Below are 19710 nucleotides of genomic sequence, written 5' to 3'. Positions count from 1 at the left end.
CTCATGAAAAGCAGACAAAGAGCCCTTGGTAATAAGCCCCTGCTTATTTCTCTAGTCTTATCTCCTGTCTCTTCTGTGGCATCAGATTTTGTTGCTGTTTAAGGACTAGTTGTACAGGGGTTCATATATTTAATCTTCATAGAATCCTGTAAAGAGTTCTTTGTGTCTTTGAATTGTCCCTTGAGTCTTGGCAAGTAAAATAAGTTAAAGCCCATTGGGAGCCAGAGAGAGAGATACCCTGGGAATGATAACAAAAATCATAATTTATGGAGCCCCTCTCCTGTTCAGTCCTGTGTTTAATTCTCACATTACCCTGTCACATAAGGAATATTAGTATGTCGGTTTTTCAGATGAAAAAACCTAGTATCAGAGCAGTTAAAACACTGTGCTGCAAACACAAAGCTTAAGATTATGAGTCCATGATCTGGTGGTCACAGAGGCAGTATTTTTAACTGCTTAATGCATAGTAGTAGATGCAGGCTACTCTGCCCCGTCTAAGAACTAGACACAAAGTTCTGGAGGTAGTCTAGAAGGTAGCTCACCACAGTCCTACTTAGTGCTACTCTTTCTATTGGCAAAATTCTGCTCACAGTTTCTACAAACCTTCAAAATGGGACTTGGGGATGAACAGTTCCTGCACTGAGTGATGGGTCAAATCAGACCTTCATCTCTGAAACTGGAGAACATTATAGTCTTCAGAGAGTATTCCAAATATAAACACCTAAAACCTACCACTAAGGTTCTGGTTCAGGATATCTGCTATTAAGGCTCAGAAATCTGTATGTAGAATATATTCCCAAAGTGATTTGGATGAGATTTTTCTGGGCTGCCTTGCCCTCAGTGACTAGTTAGACCAAATAGACTTTCAAGTCTCTCCTACCTTTGATATTCCTACTGCTTTTTACATATAGAAATATGTAACATCAGGCTGGGAATGTGGTTCAGTGGTAGAGTGGCTTGCCTAGCATGCATGAAGCCCTGGGTTCCATTACTCAGTACCACATACAAAGAAAAAGCCGGAAGTGGTGCTGTAGCTCAAGTGGTAAAGTGCTAGCTTTGAGCAAAAGAATCTCCTGGAGATCACCCACCTCTCAGTTCACAAGCACCACGACTGGCTCAAAAATAGATAACATGGAATATAAGTATCATAATCCAACCAGAAAGAGGATGGATAGGTACAGACAACTTAATAGAAGCACTTAAATTACTCTGGATTGAACATTGAGTAAGTACAGAAGAGGGCAATGATATTCTGAGCAAGGGAGCTTGGAGAAACAAAACATTCATGACAAAATTCCTATGGTTTTATGTAAGGATGAGTGTGGTCAAGAGGCAGAGGTAAGAAGCACAGTTAATTTCCTTGAAGCAAACAAGTAGAGATAACTTTGGCAGAGAAAGGCCAAAACAAAATGTACATTGGAAATAACTTGAAAGAATTTTGAATTGACAAATGAATGGGTTTTTTTGTTAAGTTCTGGTGCATGGGAACAAAAAAAAGTGATCAAAGGCAAACATTTTCTATTGTTTTTTATTGAGACAGCGGTGTTTCAATTCAAAATGTCAGTTTGTGTGTTTAGGATTCATTTCTTCTTTCCTTGAGATCCCAGATGATTTTGTCTATATTTCTTAAAGATTTGTCTTACTTTATTTGTCAGTTTTGCTTATTGTATCATATTCTCCTCTAAGAAAAAATAAAATTGTCTTTTCCCCCCTCTCACTACTAGGGCTTATACTAAGGGCCTAGGCATTGTCTCTTACTTTTTCCTGCTCAACACTGGGGATTTATCACTTGAGTCACAGTTTTATTTCTGGCTTTTTGGTGAATAATTGGAAATAAGATTATCACAGATTTTTCTGCTTCAGACTGACTTCAAACAGATCTTTGAATCTCAGCCTCCTGAGTAGCTAGGACTAAAGATGTCAGCCACTGGTTCCCAATGTGTGAAATTGTCTTATTTGCCTTGGTCACTGTTGTGCCTAGCACAGTGCATATTATAAAGAAATCAGTGCTCGTTCAAATATTATATCATAAATTACAGATAAGTTGAAGCATTAGTTATGAACATATATTACATCCAAATTACTTATGAGTTATCTTTGTAAATTTCTCAACTTCCCCAGTTATCACTGAATTTCCTTTCTTTTTTCATTTGTTCCTTTACTCATAAATTCACAGTCAGTGATTTAGAATATAGACTACAGTGCCATATAATAAAAAGAATGTGATTCATAGTGCTTATGTCCTAGTGAAGTAGATAATTTTCTATAAAGAAAAATAAAGCAAGATAAGAATATGAAGAGTGAGGCTGGGTGCCGGTGGCTCATGCCTATAACCCTAACTACTGAGGAGGTTGAGATCTGAGGATTGTGGTTCAAAGCCAGCCCGTTCAGGAAAGTCAGTGAGACTCTTATCTCCAGAAAACTAGAAGTGGCACTATAAATCAAGTGGTAGAGTGCTATCCTTGAGCTGAAGTGCTGAGGGACAACGCCCAGGCCCAGAATTCAATCCCCACGACCAACAGAAAAAAAAAAAAAAGTGACTAGGAAGTAAGATTGTGAGCAGGAGAGTCAGGAAAGGCTTTTTCATTGAGTTGACATCTGAGTCAACAGTGAAAGATTCATTAAGTATATTGATTCTTGTGAGATAGAATTGTTAGGATTAGAATGATGATGGGAAAATGAGTTTTAAAAAGGACAAAAAGCAAGAGCGGTGCCTTTTATAGACCAATGATATCAAGTGTCAAAAGTAAGAAACAAGCCAGGCACTGGTGGCTCACTCCTGTAATCCTAGCTACTCAAGAGGCTGAGATCTGAGGATCGTGGTTCAAAGCCAGCCTGGGCAGGAAAGACCATGAGATTCCTATCTCCAATAAACCACCAGAAAACCGGAAGTGGCACTGTAGCTCAAGTGGTAGAGCGCTGGCCTTGAGCTGAAGAGCACAGGGGCAGCACCCAGGCCCAGAGTTCAAGCCCCACGACCGACCAAAAAAAAAAAAATAAGAAACATGATTAACTCTTGTCACGAAGAATTTTTTTTTTTTGAGTCCGGTCATGGGGCCTGAACTCTGGGCCCGGGCGCTCTCCCTCAGCTTTTCAGCTCAAGGCTAGAGCTCTACCACTTGAGCCATGACGCCACTTTGGGCTTTTTTTTAAAATGCTTACATGATGGTGAGGAATCAAACCCAGGGCCTCATGCATGCAAGGCAAGTGCTCTACCACTAAGCCACCTTCCCAGCCCACGAAGAATTTTTTAATGGAAGCTATAATAGTACAGGCAAGACTATAGCAAGTCCAGGGTAAACCTATTCATGCCACAGAATGACATCCTTGACTATATCCTGCCTTGAACTGATCTTTTGTTGCATGAGTAGTGATGTTATTTCCTCAATGAACTTAAGAACCTCAAGAGGAATGGTGGCTGTAATTGGTTTCTTGTTGAGCATATGATGAGGTCCTCACCACATTGAACATGTGCACTCCAGATGCCAAGGGTTTTTTAAAAATCTTTTTTTTCACAGGCATATTCTAAGCACCTACTATAGTGCCTGGTACACAATAGAAGTGGAATATATTCTTTATAAGTATATTAACCTAGCTCTTCAAAGTTAAGGTTAGCTATTGATTCATCTTTATTGTGACAAAGCTTACCACAGAATCTGGCACATAGTACGTTTAGTTTATGTAAGTTCTTTCCATTCTGCTTTCACTTTTTTAAGTTGACCATCTTATTCTTGCATTGTTGAAAGATTGTCAGTTGGAGAAAGCCCATCTGTATAGAGCTTTGCCCATGAATCAAACATTGTAGAATTCCGTCTTACAAAGGGCCATCTATCTCCAACCTGAAACTGTGTTTCATTGACCTGTTATATGCTCTCATACATTACTTCATGATGGAAGTTGTAGCAGTAGTCAGGAGAGGAAACCCTGTTCATTCTATACAGAATTCATGCAGGGCTGGCATCTATCAAAAAGGTGATAACTGATTGTTCTTCCCTTGTTGAGCTTCAGCTCTGACAGCTGTTGATTTCATTTCTGAAAACTAGATTCAGCATGAAAGAAGCCCATTAGAGACTTTATGATACTTGACAGGTTGGTATAAAAAGCTTGATACAAGGAAATTCTGGTTATTCTCAGGTTCATGTTCTACTTAATCAGATTATATATGGAAAATAACATGCACAGAAGAAGAATGGGACTGCTCTGTGTCACAGCAACAAGCAATGACAGAGCTGTAATTAGCACCTGTGTTTTCTATTAGATTACCTCTATTAATAACCCATTTTTTCTTTTTTCTTTTTGTTCCAGTCTTGGAGCTTGAACTCAGAGCCTGGATGCTGCCCCTGAGATTTTTAATAATAATAAAGGAAAAATAGATTGCAAATGATATGATTATGAAAACAGAAGAAATATAAATAACTAGGGCTGGGAATGTGGCTTAGTGGTAGAGTGTTTACAAAACATGCATGAAGCCCTGCGTTTGATTCCTCAGTACCACATACATACAAAAAGCCAGATGTGGCTCTGTGACTCAGGTGGTAGAGGGTTAGCCTGGAGCAAAAGAAGTTCAGGGGCAGTGCTTAGGCCCAGAGGCACTCTGCTGCCAAAAAAGAAATATGAATAACTAATTTTTTCTAGGCCTTTCATGTAATCTCAGAGTTATTTTTGAGTTATATACTTTTATCATTTCCTCCCTGGGTTTCTCAAATAGATATCCTATGTCTGGTGAATTTCTGTATATTCATTAGGTATTCCTTTTTGTTGAATGTATTTTCAAGTAACCAAATTAGAGTAATTAGGTATTTTCTTAACCTATTTGAGATTTCCATAAATACAATACCAAAGCCATGATTACTCTATTCTCAGTGTTATCATCAAGGCCTTTTTCTTCATATTTTATTAAACTTGGAATAAGTTTTAGACAGGGGCATGACCAGGGAGCATTCTGCCTTGGGCAAGATGCCTCAAGGCTTCAAAGGGCCAAGAACTAGAAGTTGGACACTGTTCTTTGGCATAGCTCAGTTCAAGAACATTCTTGTTAGTCTTTGAAGAGTAGCGATTGGCAAATGACCTGATTTTCTTAAAAAGAAATGTGAGTAAAGGCTAGATCCTGGAAACAGGGAACTAGGAAACGATATAAATCAAAATTCTAGAAGAGAATATTAATCAGTTTTCAGAGACCTAGTAAAGAAATAAGAGATCATGAAAAATTATCTTGAGACCACATGAAACTATTTTAAACCTGTTTCAATTTTATTTTAGGATTTCTATGCTTGTAAATCAGAGAAGCGCCATCAAAATTTTAAAAATGTACCCAAAACAAAGGAGGAGGCAGCAATGCTTGATAAGAAATGTACTCATTACCCTGCTCATGTAGTTGTAACCCCTCTGTACGGTATTGTCAAAATAAAAAATTTATTAAAAAATAAAATAAAAAAGGTTTTCAATGAGTAAGATATTGAAATATAAACAAAATAAGAGTATTTTTCAGTGAATTTGTAAAGTAGAATTTTTCCAAACATTACTACCAAGTGTGAATTCTGTTCGACATCCAAGGATTGACTAAACCATGTCTTCTTTAATATTTTTAAAAGCAAAGACAAAGTAAACAATAGCATTAATGTACATCAGTTCTTCAGGTGATTCACGTCAATGACATAAAAGAAAACATCGATTTCAAAATGTTTTCAAACACCTAGAATGCTAGCCCATTGTGAATTTGGAAAAATCTTTGCATAACAACTTATCCCATCTGTCCTTTTACAGTTAAGGAAACAAGGCAAAATGGGAGTCAGAAATTGCCATGGTCAGCTTGAATTAGTAGATAATTTGAGATTGAAATTTGAATATTCAAAATCCCATACAAATTTTACCTTCTTGATCCCTATCCCAACCAAGTTTTTACTCTGAAGTGGACAGTGTGTGTCTATTATATCTCTTTCCACAACATTCAATGCATTTTGTAAATATTTTTGTACATAATTCTTCTATCTAAATATGAACTATAATTGGGGGCATATTTTATGTATTTGTTCTATTGCTATAATTTGTTGGCTTAGCAATATATCTTAAAGTTAGTTTTATGTCAGTATATATAAAGCTGGCTTACTGTTTTAAAAGGTGCATAATAATGTCTAGAATGTTTATTTCCTGGATTATTAACCTTTCCCTTGTGAATAAGCACCCAGAGATCTTTCTGCTGTAATTAACTGTTTTGATTTTCTTCCTTTGAATTCCTCTCCATTTATAGCCATCATGACTTTTTGTTTTTAAGAAAACAAATAACAACAAGTGCTAAGTTACCTTTGTTGTGGTGAGAATGTATCTATACACAGTGAATAGATAGTTTTACATTTGTTGTCTAAAATCTTTCTCCAAGAAACTCTATTACACTGTTGGTAAGAATGTAAATTAGTGCAACCACTCTGGAAGGCAGTTCAGAGATTCCTCAAATAAACATAGAACTCCTCTATGATCCACTGATACCAGTCTTGTACATCTACCCAGGTTATTATATGTCAAGATACAGTAAAGACACTTTCACATTGCTTCAGTACTACTCATGGTAGCCAGGTTATCAAACAGCCCAGATGCCCTACAGCAGATAAACAGATCAAGAATGTGTGGTACATATATGAAATGGAATTTTACCAATCTACTGGAAAGAATAATATTCTGTAACTTACAGGGAAATGTCAGGTTCAGAGAGACAGAAGATGCTTGTTTTTCTCTCATATGTGGAAGCTCTATAAAAAATACAAGCTTTCATGATAATGTATACAGGGCTCTATTCATATATACACAAATAAACTGACGAAAGGATAGTACATTTAGGGAATTACAAAAAGTATGACTTCTCTGAACAACTAATGAACTGTTTAACAAAATGAATTCAAGGAAGTAGAAATATGTTTGAGGGAAGGAAAATGGGTGGGGTCAAACTAATGGAAAAGGTAAGGGTGAACAAAAGCAGTCATTATGTACAATGTAAAATGTAAAAGCGAATAAATGTGTAGTGAAATACAAAAAGAGTTCAAATAAGTTAACTAAGATTACAATGTTAGAAAGTAGAAACATAATAAGAAAAACAATCCCCAAAGGTAGGAGAAGAAATGAAAACAGAGATTACAAGTAAAACTAAATAAAACAGAGGCAAACATGGCAAGAAAAAGAAAATGAAATTGGTTTAGTACTTTGAAATCATAAACAAAATTAACACATTTTATGGTAGACTAGTTATGAAAAAGTGTTATGTAAAATCAGAAACAAGAGACGCAAAATCTGATGACAGGAATACACAGGGCCATAAGAGATCACCATTTACAATAAGATATAAAATTATTGGATCACCTAGGAGAAATATATCAATTTCTAGATGCTTATAAACTGTTAAGGCTGAATCATTGAAAAGTAGAAAATTTAGATAAATCCATAACTAGTAACAAGATAGAACTTAGAAAATTTCAGGACCACATACCTCAGAAGTGAAGTCTACCAAACATTTTAAAAAATGAATACATGAGGTGGACATGATGGTATGTAACTTCCATTCCAACACTCAGAAAGCTGAACCAAGAAGACAGAATTCAAGCCAACATTGACTATATAGTGAGCCTTGTGTCAAAGCAAAGTAAGATAAATAAAACAAAGATCAATCCTTTTTAAACACTTTCAATAATTTGCAGTAGGTAACACATTCAAATTCACTTTAAAGTCTAGAAGAATCAAATAAACGACAATGGAAGAAATGAAAATTAACAAGCCTTGACTGCAAGAGTTCTCCACAAAATAATACCAAACTAATATTATTTATAAAAATATAAATAACATAAACAATAAAATACTATCCAGCCAGGAACAGGTAGCCCATGCCTATAATCTTAGCTACTCAGGAGTCTTAAGATCTGAGGGTTACAGTTCAAAACCAGCCTTGCAAGACAGTCCGAGAGACTCATCTCCAATTAGCCAACAGAAAACTGGAACTGGTGCTGTGGCTCAAAGTGGTAGAGCACTAGATGTGAGCAAAATGAACTCAGGGACAGCACCCAGGCCTTGAGTTCAAACTTGATGACTAACAAAAACAAAACAAAATGACAAAAATACTATCAAAATTAATTTTCCACATGAATCATATGCTAAAATTAATTATTCTTTGATGAAAAATGCATCAACATAATTAATAAAATAAAGAATGAAAACTCGGGCTTGGAATGGTGGCTCAGGTTATAGATAGCACCAACCAATGAGTGAAAAAAAGAAAGCTTCAGATGCTAAGTTTGAGTCCCAGTCTCCAGTCAAAAATAAAAAAATAACTAAATTATTGTTTATATAGCTGCAAGTAAGAATTTCAAATAACCAAGCATCCTTTAATAATAGAAGTCATAGAATATTAGCCATAGAAATAATATCCAACATAATAAAGAAGACCTTATGCAACAAGGCCACAGCAAACATTATCCTGAATCAACAAAAACTTAAAAATGCTTAAGACCCAGAACAAGATAAGGATGCCCATCCTTGCCATTTCTAGCCAAAATTTTGATGGATGACCTAAGTATACCAATTAGACAAGAAAATAAGTAAATAAGTAAAAGACATTCAAATAGGAAATTAAGGATCTGAAGGTAGAGAGTAGTAGTATCATACTGAATTCCCCTAGTATGTATAATTCATATGTATTTGATATAAAAAGTGAATTTGTCTTTGCACACAACATTCTTTTATACATGAGAAATCCTAAATACCACACCCAAAAGCTATTTGAATTAATAGATTTAGTAAACTTTCAAAAATCAAAGTACAAAATCAGCCATTTTTTTATTGTGAAAATACCAGGGTTACAATTACATGGGCAAGATAACGAGTACATTTCTTATCAAGCATTGTTGCCTCCTCCTTTGTTTCCCCTTCCCATCCCCTCCCTTCCCTTCCCCCCACCCGATCCTCCCCCACCACCAAAGTTGTAAAGTTCGTTTTTCAACATAACGACTTGTACATCTCATTGTTGCAATGGGTCCACCTGTATCCCTATTTAAACGATTTGTTTTTTCCCTTTCCCTCTACAAATTATACCAACATCAAATACAGTGAAAGCAGGGATTATAACGTGGGGGAGGGACATACAAAGCAACAAGGAAATCATCTTATAACTATGTTAGAAACAATTGCATGAAAGAAAAAAAACATTTCTTTTATACAATGGCAATAAAATATTCAAAGAGCAATTAAGAAGAAAGCACAGTTATAATCACTGTAAAATACTTGGAATTGAATTTAATCTCTGAGATGTAAGACCTATACTGAACACTGTAAGCATTGGTGAAAAATCACAGAAATCACAAACACATGAAAAGATGTATGTTTATGGATTGTAAAACCTAATATTGTTAATATGTCCATAATACCAAAAGTGAGCTATAGAATGCAATTCTTGTCACAATTCCAATAGGTATTTTTCCGCAGACATGAAAAAAATACAATCTTAAAATTGATGTGGAATAAAAAATGTTGCAAAACATCTAAAACAAATAGGAGAGAGGACAAAAGTTGAAATTATCATACTTATATATTTCAAACTACATTATAGACACAACAAGTAGAAACACTATATTACAGGTATGAAAAGACACAGACCAGTAGATCCCTAAGTCAACACATACACATCCAGTCAATCTTTTATTTTCATGGTACCAGGGTTTGCTCTCAGGAAAAGGGCTCACTAGGAAGTGCTCAACTTGATTCTTACTTTTGTCCATTTGCTTTATTTATTTTTGTGCAATCCAGCCCCAAATCATGACCCTCAAATATATGTATCCTGTGTAGCTAGAATTAATGATATGTACCATCACATCTGCTTTATTTGCTGAGATGATGACTTATTGCCACGACTGGCTTTGAATCACAGATTTCCTGACTTCCTCCCAAGTAGCTGAGATTATAGACATGAGTCCCTGTGAACAGGCTCAATTAATTAATCTTGATAAGGACACCAATAATTCACAATGTGAAAAGGAAAGGATAATGTCATGAAAAATGTTTCCGAGAAACCAGATATCCAAATGAAAAATAATGAAATTAAGCTGGGTAGGGCATGAATGAAGCAAACATGAGGCCTTGAATTCAAGCCCCAGTATGGAGGGATTTTTTTAACAAGAGATATATTTGTAGGCACAGAAAGCAGTTTGGTGGTAACCTTGGGCTGGGCCTAGGAAGTTGGGTGGCTGATGTGTGTGTGTGTGAGTGTGTAAAATGGACAAAATTTATTTTAATAGATTGAATAATGGTTGTATAAGATCTATTAAATTTTTACAATATATATATTTTTTGGGGGGGTCCAGTCATGGGGCCTGAACTCTGGGCTTGGATCCTGTCCCTCAGTTCTTTTTTTTTTTAATGTAACATTTATTTTATTATTTTATTTTATTTTATTTGTGAACATACTGTAAAGAGGGGTTACAATTACATGGGCAGGATAATGCATACATTCCTTACCAAGCATTGCAGCCTCCTCCTTTGTTTACCCTTCACCTCCCTTCCCAGCCTCCCCCCACCCCCCCACCCAATCCTTCCCCCCCTCCCCCCCACCGACATTGTAAAGCTCGTTTTGACATGACAATTTGTACTTCTCATTGTTGCAACAGGTCCACCTGAATCCTTAAACAACTTGTTCTTCCCCATCTCCTCCACAAGTTATACTGACATCAAATATAGTGAAAGCGGGGGTTACACTGTGGGGGAGGTCCCTCAGCTCTTCAGCTCAAGGCTAGCACTCTACCACTTGAGCCACAGCACCACTTCCAGCTTTTTTCTTTTTGCTTATATGGTGCTGAGGAATCGAACCCAGGGCCTCATGCATGCAAGGCAAGCACTCTACCACTGAGCCACCTTCCCAGCCCCCTTACAATATATTTTTGTAGTGTATGGAATACATGTCAATAAAGTAAAATACATTTTAACCCTACGTATACAAATGACAAAATACTTTTTTAAGAGTTTTTTTTAATTTCCCAAAATACTTTTAACAAGGAAGAAAATGATAACTACAAAACAGAGGAAACTCTACTTACATATAAAATAGAAATAGGCGAACAAGATAGGAAAGGATCATATCAACTTAAGTTGTAATTTATGTTATTTTCATTTGAACTAAAACGTTGTTAATATTTTTATATAAATATTATTCCATTTTTTAAAAATACATCCATGGTCATGTGTCGATGACTCACATCTATAATCGGAGCTGCTGAAGAGGCTGGGATCTGAGGATCACAGTTCAAAGCCAGCCCAGGCAAGAAAGTCCATGAGACTGTTATCTCCAATTAATAACCAAAATAGTTTAAACAAGAAGTAGAGCTGTAAGTCAAGTGATCCAGCACTAGCCTTGAAAGCAAAAGCTCAGGGACAGCCTTCAGGCTTTGAGTTTAAACCCTAGGATAAACATTACCTATCTGTCTGTCTGTCTATGTGTCTATCCATATGTCTATGGACCATTAGCATTACATTATAACCAACTTAATGTTTGTATCTATACCTACTGTAGAAAAATTTCTAGTTGTTCAAAAACATATACACCAGGAAACAGGTATTTGAAAGAGGTGTGATGGGGACAAGGGAAAAGGGGTAGATAAATGAAGAGGAGAAGAAAGGAAGAATGTAGTCAAGAACAGTGTGTATCCTACAAAATTAAGAGTGAAGGAAGGAGTGGGTAGGGAAAGGATGGGTGAGAATGTGGAAAGGGGTGACATTAATCAAGATATATTGTACTCATAAACTACATCAGTAAATGGAAAGTCCTTTGCCCAACTACTTAAAGATAGGGATAGTAAGAGAAAAACAAAGAACGGGGGTAACAATGCTCAACAAGAAATGTACTCATTACCTTATTCATATAACTGTAACCCTTCTGTTACAGCATTTTTACATTAAAATAAAATTTATAAAAATAAAATAAAATTTTCGAGAAGCATTCAATCTTTGGAATAAAAAGTTAGAATATTCTAAAACAACAGTTAACTGGAATCAACAGTCTACCATGAAGGATAGACACTAGGAAATAAATGTAAATACATTCAGATTTTCCAAAAAAAAAAGAAGTGATGACTAAGCCTATCCTAATAGGTGTATATTGGAAGTGCAGTTACAAAATTACTGGATGCAGTTAGAATGGCTAAAATCAAGAACTCTAATAACAACAGATGCTGGAGGGGATGTGGACAGAAGGGAACCTTACTGCATTGTTGGTGGGAGTGTAACCTTGTTCAACCACTCTGGAAAGCAGTATGGAGGTTCCTCAAAAGACTCCATATAAAGCTCCCCTATAACCCATCAATCCCACTTTTGGGCATTTACCCAAATGTTTACAAACAAGACCACACTAAAGCTACCAGCACAACTATGTTTATTGCAGTATTATTTACTATAGCTAAGATATGGAACCCACCCAGATGCCCCTCAGTAGATGAATGGATCAAGAAAATGTGGTGTATATATACACAATGGAATTCTATGTCTCCATCAGAAAGAATGACATTGCCCCATTTGTTAGGAAATGGAAGGGCTTGGAAAAAATTATATTGAGTGAAGTAAGCCAGGCCCAAACAAACATAGGTACCATGGTTTCCCTTATTTGCAATATCTAGTATATGTCTGAGTCAAGCAGAAAAGGTCAGATAAATTGATGTTAGGGAAATGAACCTTAAGATATGTATTCAAATGTTTTTTTCGTTCATGCGATTGTTTCTAACACATTTATAAGATTAAATTTTTGTTGGTTTGTATGTCCCTCCCCCACAGTAATAACCCCTGCTTTCATTGTATTTGATGTTGATATAATTTGTGGAGGGGAAGGGAAAAACAAATCGTTTAAATAGGGATTCAGGTGGACCCATAGCAACAATGGGATGTACAAGTCGTTATGTCAAAAACGAAGTTTACAACTTTCGTGGGGGGGGGCGGGGCGGGGGGGGGGGCTGGGGAGGATTGGGTGGGAGGGTAGGGGGAGGATGGGAAGGGATGGGAAGGGGAAACAAAGGAGGAGGCTACAATGCTTGATAAGAAATGTACTCATTATCTTGCCCATGTAATTGTAACCCCTCTGTACAGTATTTTCATAATAAAAAAAAAGAAAATTAATGGATTGCATTGCAAATGTTATTTTCACAAATTATAACACTTGAAAAGAGTTATCTTCCTCCTCTTCATCAAAATTATCATTCTTATCATCCTCTTGATTGTTGGGGACTTTGACACATCACTATTGCCGCTGGATAAATCAACCCAGCAAAAACTCAAGAGTTGAGATTGAAACAACTGCATAGATTAAATAGGCTTGGACTGGGAAGGTGGCTCAGTGGTAGAGTGGTTGCCTTGCATGCCTGAGGCCCTGGGTTCGATTCCTCAGCACCACATAAGCAAAAAGAAAAAAGCCGGAAGTGGTGCTGTGGCTCAAGTGGTAGAGTGCTAGCCTTGATCTGAAGAGCTGAGGGACAGCGCCCAGGCCCAGAGTTCAGGCCCCACGACCGAACCCCCCCCCCAAAAAAAAAAGATTAAATAGGCTTAATAAACATCTACTGAATATTTGACCCAACTTAACAGATGCATATTAAGCATCGAAATAGAAGCAGCAGTAAGAATCCTCCCACCCATGAAAAAGTCCAGGACCATAAGGATTTACAGCTTAATTCTACAAGGCTTTCAAAGCAGAAGTCACACCAATACTCCTCCAACTCTTCAATAAAACTGAAAGTGAAAGTTTACTACCAAACTCTTTCTATGAAGCCATCTTAACCCTCATCCCAAAACCAGGCAGGGACTCATCAAAGAAAGAGAAGTACAGACGCATTTCTTTGATGAAGATCAACACAAAACTTCTCAACACAATTTTGACCAATGGACTTCAACAACTCATAAAAAAAATCAAACAAGATTCATTTCAGGGATGTGAAGCTGGTTCAATATACACAAATCGATTAATAAATTCATCACATCAACAAGAGCAAGGATGTGAGATTTTAGGGAAAGTACTGGTTCTTGGATAAATTTGGGTGCCCTGTTATATGGTGAATAGATATTTAGGATTGTAATACCCTATGGAAAGAGAGATCCTTTAATTAGTATGTAATGACTTATCTCTTCTCTTGAAGTCTAGTTTATTTTATATTATGAATGCAACTCCTGCCTGTATGTGGGGACTGTTTGCTTGGTAGATTTTATTCCAGTCTTTCACTTTCAGAATATGTTTGTTTTTTGGGCAAGGTGTGTCCCTTGAAGGCAGCAGATAGAAGGATCTTGCTTTTTGATCCAAGTAGAAAATCTATGTTGCTTAATTGGAGAGTTAAGTCCATTAATGTTGAGAGTTAGGACTGAGAGGTGTTTGGTAGTTCCTGCCATGTTATCTGCCATCTTGGAGGCTGTGCCAACTGGGTTCTTCCTATGATTCTTGGATTCTCTGCTGGGGGCTGTTTCTTGGCCTTTATGGTGCTCTTGTTAGTTTTCTATGTGTAGGACGTTTTTATGTATCTTTTGTAGGGCTGCATTAGTGAACATATATTGTTTCAATTTTTCTTTGCTGTGAAAGGTTTTTATTTGCCCTTCCATTTTGAAGGAGAATTTAGCTGGGTTCAGTATTCTTGGTTGATAGTTGTTCGTCTTTAGGGCATGACATACATCATTCCAGAATCTTCTTGCTTTCATTGTCTTTGCTGAGAAATCTGAAGTTATTCTGATTGGTTTCCCTTTATAGGTGATTGATCTTTTCTCCCTGACAGCTTTAAGGATCTTTTTCCCTGGTCTCAATTGATCCTGTGCAGATTACAATGTGAATGTGGGATGTCCTGTTCTGGTTTGGTCTATTTGGGGATCTAATGGATTCTTGTATCTGAATGGGCCTATCTTTTTGCATGTTTGGGACTGCTAGATTCCTGTTAAATATATTTCCTAGACCTTTCACTTCTGTCTGTAGGCCCTGCTCTACACTCACTAGCCTTAAATTATGCCTTCTGATGGTGTCTTCAATAGATCTATCATATTTATTGGATTTGTCTTGAATACTTGTCTGTTCTTTCTCTATCATGTCTAGGCTGTCTTCTGCGTGGTCTATTCTACTGTCAAGACTTTTTCCTTTGTTTTTTATTTCCTTTCTTTCTAATTGGTCAGATTTGATGGCTTCCAAATTCTTTGTTGGAGCTTTGTTCTAGATCTTGTAAGGGCTTCTTCACCTCCTTAATTTAGTTTTCGGTGTTCATTCTCCAATCCCACATTTGATTGGTTATAGATTCATTGGACTCCCTTTCCATCTGTTGGGCTTCAGTGAGCATTCCCTTTGTGGCCTCCATGGATTCCTCCAGCTCTCTGTTTGTAGATTCCAAGAATGCCTCTAGTAATTTTTGTCTATTATCATTCTGCTCATGCCAATTCCTCTATTACTCTTTGATTAGACTCCTTATGCTTGCAAAATTCCTGTATGAATCTTTAGTTAGCCTCATCATGGTCATGCATATCCCTGTCATGCTCATGCATTTCCCTATCACTCTCACACAGAGTCCTTTGCAGGCTTTCAGTCTTTTCATTCGGCATGTTTAACAGTGATGTTTGTAGAGCATTTTGGAAACTCTCCTCTGGATTTTTCTTTAACTGCTCTGTTGCCTGGTTATCATGAAGAGGAGTTGAGATACCTGAGCTGCCATTTCTCTTGTGTTTCTCCAGCTTGTTCTGCCCATTTGGGTATGAAAGCTAAACCAATTCTGAGCTTGAATTCTATTTTAAGGCAATCATTAACAAGAGCCTTGAAGTTGCACAAATTGTTTCACTCAGTCAAAAAGAGTACAGATACAATCTAATTGAACAGATACAATCTAGTTCAACAACAAACAACTAGGGATCAATGGACTAGGAAAAATCAAAGAAGGAGGGGCTGGGTAAGTGGCTCAGTGGTAGAGTGCTTGCCTTGCATGCATGAGGTCCTGGGTTCAATTCCTCAGTACCACATAAGCAGGAAAAGCTGGAAGTGGCACTCTAGCTCAAGTGGTAGAGTGTTAGCATTGAGCTGAAGAGCTTAGGGACAGCACCCAAGCCCAGAGTTCAGGCCCTACTACTGACCACAAAAATCAAAAAAAAGGAATCATCAGATCAGAAATTTATATGTTTAGGGAGAATTGTGAGGAGAAAATAAGATTGGAAGAATGTAGTGAGGGAAAGTGAGAGAGGAACTATAACCAATAACCTCAGAGAGAGGGAAGGGATAGAAGGAAAGAAGAAGAGATAACGAAAAACGAAAAACAAAAAATTTTGAAAATTAAACATTTAAACATTATATAAGTATAAAGAAATAATACAATTAAAGGAGTTCAGGCTGAGAATTTGTGAATTGAGTTATCAATATCTGAATTAAGTATGTATACAAGGAAGGATAAGGTCTAATAATCAAAGATGGGTATATATCTGGGGATAAACAGAACAGCAATTAAGTAAAGCACACACACACACACACACACACACACACACACACACACACACACACACACACACACACACACACACACACACACACACAAAGGACCAAAAGGGAAAGATTTATAATGAGGATTTTAAAAAATAAAAACAAGAAAGAAACAACAAAAAACAATAAACAAACCTGAAATAAAAATGATGAAAAAATAGACAACGGTTTTTTTTTTTTAACTAGGTAGAAAAAAGAGTTCTTCGATTTTTTTTGGGGGGGGCAGATCTGTGTCTCTCCTGTGTCCATAACCAGTCTCTTGGTGGAATCTCTGGTTTGCCTATGGCGTTTATTTTTCCTGTGGCTTGGTTAGTTTCTTAAAACAACTTGAGTAGACAGAATGAAGCTCTGCCTTACTTGAGATTTTATGAGCATCCTCCCAGGTAGTTCAGTGGTAGGATGATCTACTTTGATTGTCACAGAATGGGGAGATGGCTGTTTCCTCTCTCTTGGAGTTGCTGTGAGGGAGCCAGGTTGTAGGTAGAGTTGTGATGTGTCAGCAATCTGTAGGGCTTGCTCCTGAGACACCCAAACAGCCCAGCCTGGAGCCATCCTCAGAGTTTCTAATTATTTTTCTTTTACCATCCAGCAGCTGGGGATGCTGCCCATGCTTCAGGGGGCTGGGGCAGCCTCTGGATCTGTTTGCCCACTGAGTACCTGTTCCTGTGGAGCTGCCTCTGCTTAGGAAGGGCAACTTTCCCCAGGGTTGGAGCTGAGCCCTGCAGGTTAGGTTCCTTTGACCTGTTGAATGGCTCCTATTGTCTTCTTCCAATGCCTGAGTTACCTGTTAGCTGCTCTGGCCCAGTCTTTATCAGTATCAAAGATGGAGTTCTTCTCCATTGTTTGGGTAGAGGCTACCTTTCCACTGCTGCTTTGTGAGAAGGAGTGAGGATGTCTTGGGGGTACTCATGCCTTTTCCTTGGTTTCTGGGCTGTCCACGGTCTACGGCTGTCTGTTGTCAGCAGGGTGAAGTTTTCCACTCCTTGTCAGTTCTTACTGGTGATGAGTGGAATCCACTCGAATGCCACCTCTGGCACCTTTGTCCTGGGCTCTCTCTATTGGTATGGCAGCTGCGGCAGGGGCCACCCCTGCCTCCGCCACAGACCCAGAAGTGCAAGAATCTGTCTCCTTAACCAAACTGCCTGAAATTTTCTTCTCTGGTGAAACTCTCTATACTATGATGACACACTTGGTGTGACTCTCTAGCCTTAGGTTTCCCAGTGGAACACTAAAACTGATTTCTACATGAGAGCTTGTTTAGCTCCCAGCTTCTCCTCCGCCATCTTCCTCAGGACCAGGAGTTGCAATTTTTGAAAGTTGAAATGAATGGTAAATTCTCAGAATGAATAAACATATCATTTATTCAGGAGGTTTCCTTAAATTCATATCCATCCTCAACACATAAAAATCAGACCATATTTAAGCTGCAATATTTAGTACTTAGTGCATATATTACTTATTCAATATCTGTATTCTCTTATAAATGTAAAGTTCCATTAAGCCAGAGACTATATTTGTCTTACTACTTTATTCCTAATGCCTAGCTCAGTGCATTGTTCTATAATATTTGCTTATTTTATTAATAAATAAAAGCATAGGTTATCTCTTTTAAATCATCTGAGATAACTAATAACTCATATAATAGCTGAAAAAAGTGATAATTAGACTAAATAATTCCCAACAAATTAAACAATTTATCTTTCACACATTCCCCTTTTTGTTGGTCTTAAGTACCATTAAGTTCTAGGACTCTCATTTCTTTGAGTGCCAGAAGGCAGGCCTCCTTCCATTCCTAGTGCAGACATGGCTCCAGTCCCAAGAAGCATTTGAAGCAGGTAGCCGCTCCCAAGCACTGGATGTTGGATAAACAGACTGGTGTGTCCATCCACTGGTCCCCACAAGCTGAGAGAATGTCTGCCTCTCATCATTTTCCCAAGGAACAGGCTTAAGTATGCCTTGACAGGAGATGAAGTCAAGAAAATCAGCGTGCGGAGTTTCATTAAGATTGATCGCAAAGTCAGAACTTATATCACCTATTCTGCTGGTTTTATCGATGTCACCAGCATTGAAAAGCTGGGGAAAATTTCCATCTGATCCGTGACACCAAGGGTTGCTTTGCTGTTCACCACATTACACCTGAGGAGGCCAAGTATAAGTTGTGCAAAATGTGAAAGATCTTTGTGAGCACTAAAAGAATCCCTCATCTGGTGACTCATGATGCTCGAACCATTAGCTACCCAGATACCCTCATCAAGGTCAATGACACCATTCAAATTGATTTGGAGGCCTGGGAAGATGGCTCAGTAGTAGAGTGCTTGCCTCACATGCATTAGACCCTGGGTTTGATTCCTCAGCACCACATAAGCAGAAAAAGCCAGAAGTGGCACTGTGGCTCAAGTGGTAGAGTGCTCTCCTTGAGCTGAATAACTGAGGGACAGTGCCCAGACCCAGAGTTCAGGCCTCATGAGCCACCCAAAAAATGATTTAGAGACCGACAAGATAACAGATTTCATCAAGTCATCAAGTTTGACACCAGTATGTGTATGGTGATTGGAGATGCTAACATGGGAAGAATTGATGTGATCACCAACAGAGAGGGATACCCAGGTTCTTTGGATGTGGTTTAAATGAAAGATGCGACCTGCAACAGCTTTATCACCCGACTTTCCAACATCTTTGTTACTGGTAAAAGCAATAAACCCTTGCATTTTTCTTCTCTGAGGAAAAGAGATCTGCCTCACCATTGGTGAAGAGAGGGACTAGAGGTTGGCAACCAAACAGAGCAGGGGGTGAATTTCACTTACTGTCTCTATGTGCCATTGGAAATAAGAATCAAGAGACTTACTTAATGAAATGTTCTCTATTACATAGAAATAAATAAGACTCAGAGAATTTTAAATAAAAATGATCTAGTACTATTCTGTTTAAGCTTCAAAATCTATTACTATTTTTTCAGATAAAATCTTAGGGTCATAAAACCTATGTCTTTCTGATTACAACAAACAAGTGCTTAATTTCTATATCAGAATTTCTGAACAGGAATGCCATAATTGGACTTCATAAAAGAGATAGTTTTGGAGGAAGTCACCTTGGGCCTCAAACAATAACGTTTCTTCAATTTGCTGTCCTAATGTATTATTTCTGATAATTCATGATCTGAAAATGATTGTGAAGGATTTCATAACATAAGAAGCCAAATTTAATACCTCAACTTTTTA

General features: G+C 37.5%; 1 pseudogene; it reads left to right on the top strand.

Annotated features, from left to right (window-relative positions):
• Positions 1 to 18312: 18312 nt before the first annotated feature.
• Positions 18313 to 19285, top strand: LOC138839527 (small ribosomal subunit protein eS4, X isoform-like; annotated as a pseudogene).
• Positions 19286 to 19710: the final 425 nt, after the last annotated feature.

Source organism: Dipodomys merriami, unplaced genomic scaffold (genome assembly GCF_024711535.1).
Source record: "Dipodomys merriami isolate MVZ:Mamm:240054 unplaced genomic scaffold, mDipMer1.0.p SCAF_3, whole genome shotgun sequence".
In the NCBI taxonomy this organism is placed as follows: Eukaryota; Metazoa; Chordata; class Mammalia; order Rodentia; family Heteromyidae; genus Dipodomys; species Dipodomys merriami.
The sequence above is the reverse complement of the archived record's forward strand: the minus strand, read 5'-3'. Positions and strand labels throughout refer to the sequence as shown.